The sequence below is a fragment of the Halyomorpha halys genome, unplaced genomic scaffold, assembly GCF_000696795.3.
Source record: "Halyomorpha halys isolate HHAL.00 unplaced genomic scaffold, Hhal_1.1 Scaffold573.1, whole genome shotgun sequence".
Classification (NCBI taxonomy): Eukaryota; Metazoa; Arthropoda; class Insecta; order Hemiptera; family Pentatomidae; genus Halyomorpha; species Halyomorpha halys.
Window position 1 is genome coordinate 84,548 of NW_027105077.1, and position 2,298 is coordinate 86,845.

Sequence of the window (2,298 nt, forward strand, 5' to 3'; positions counted from 1 at the left end):
TAATCGAATTATCCGTTAACAGGGGACTCAGATATCGATAAATAATACATATGAAAATGTTGAGAGCTCACTCGCTTTTCGCGTATCCCGTTCTCCGGTTCAGCGGGAAGCGGGGATTACTCACCTAGAGGTGAGTGGTGAATAAGAAGGCTTGAACGTTGGGTCATTTATAGGAAGGCAGCACTAAACATTATGGAAAGCATACCGAATCATACTTTATGTGAATTTCAATTAATAAAGCAATCAACAAAGCAGCATGAAAAAAAAAATACTTTGAAGACTCTAATAAGCAATAGAGTTCCATTAAAGGCAATTTCATGGATTATTATAGAAAGGTTCGGGAGAGTCCCATGTTTTTTTTACAACAGGAGTCTCGATAGTCCATTTAAACTTTCACCTGATTTTACGGACTTTCATTTAGAAACTGAAATAATCAAAAAGTGGGTTAATCCATGAGATGCATCTGATCTGAGATGGGGGTGTGAGGGAGAAAGTATCTTAATAGAAGTTGCAACTTTAATTAAACGATGCAAGTAACTTCTTACTTCTTGCAGTTTAATAGTTTCAATATTTTCATTTAAATCATGATGAACAAAAACAATTATGATAAGCATAGTTGTTAATAAAAAAAATTTGGAAAACATTGAACAGTTATCAAATTAATGAATCTTAATTATATTTTTTAGAAAGTTCAGGGTGAATAAAAAATAAATATCATACCATTATGTTGTTTATTTACTTTATTTCTAAATATCGATACTGTTGGGGCGAGGGGTGTTTCGTTAGTGAAAAACCGACCTCTTCCTCAGAGTTAAATGTTCCCTGGTTCGATTTAAATTACACGGAGTACCTGAAATAAATATCACACACAAAAAAAAAATCAAATAATATCAAAACAGTAACAAAAAACTATTTATTGTTAACCAACCCCAGTTGGTAGCAGAACTTCATTCTTATCAGCCTTGACGAAGCCATAGAAAGTGAGGTGAAACATTGGTTAACAATAAAAAGTTTTCTTATACTATTTTGATACCTTTATTGACCGCCACCCGGACTATCTTCCTCCAATGTCTCTTTTAAAGTTTAAATTTGTTGTGAAACTGTGCAACTATTTTAATGTTTTAAAATGCTGTATATTTGGTCGAAGAATGGGATTTATAATAAATGCAGTAATTTAAGGCTTTCCAAAACAGAGGAAACGTGGATTAGACCAATCTCAGCCCCTGTTTTCATGAATTTAAATACGTTCATAATTACGTTTTTGGTTCGAGAGGGAATACTTTTCCCTCTGCCCAGTGTACTTGACATGGTGAACTTATAGTTTTGCGACATTAATGAAAAATATTTTTGAAAAAACTGATACCAAGAATTTCTATTTGTAAAATTTGCAAAATTAGATCGAGGAGAGGAAAGGTTAGGAAAGATAGATTAGTCCACTGAATAGGTCTGTACCAACAATCACTTCTGACTATCCAAAACTGCACGGAGCATGCGCAGTACCGAATTTAAGGGGGGAAACACGTACTACGTATGCTCCGTCAGAAGTGGTTGCTTTAACAGACATAGTGAGAAGTTGGAGGGAAAACGTTTGCTACTGCGTATCTCCCACCTCCATTTACTCACAGGCAAATCATCTTGGTTGCACTATACTAGTCAATCAAAATAACCTATACACTCGTTTGCGCATGTGATAATTTTCTATTGTTTTAAAAAAGGTGTAGAGAAACCTTTATACTCGTACTCACCTCCCAACGGGACTTCATGCCTGGCCACCTCCAGTATTAATATCGATTATTATTTTGCTTCCAAATCAAATTGATTCGTCATTAGCAGTTGAAACACGTCATTTTTTAGTCTCAGTGGTTTACTCATTACTAAGTTACTAGTTACTCTAGTTTCTAAGAAACGTTTCATACATCTTCAACATCTTCACCAATAATTTCTTTAAATCTTCATTAATAACTGAGTTACCTATTGCATTTGTTTCTTGATTCATGGACAGTTCCAGAAAAACCTTTAACTTATTATTTTTGATAAAGGTTGAGCGAGTTGAAGTGGCTCTATCCAACCTCCCGAAGGCAATACCTCCTTGGTGTTTTTCTATTCCAAGTTCTTAAAATCAAAAAACCCACCTATAACCTAGATCTCCTCACTCTTCATTCATCCATCCACTCATTAAACACCAGATCCGAATGATTTATATATGCCCTCCTATAGAACCTCCTTCTTTAGTAAATCCTTCGTCATACGTCCAACCTCCCTCTGGAATTCTCTTTCCATCTCCATTCCCCAGTCCTC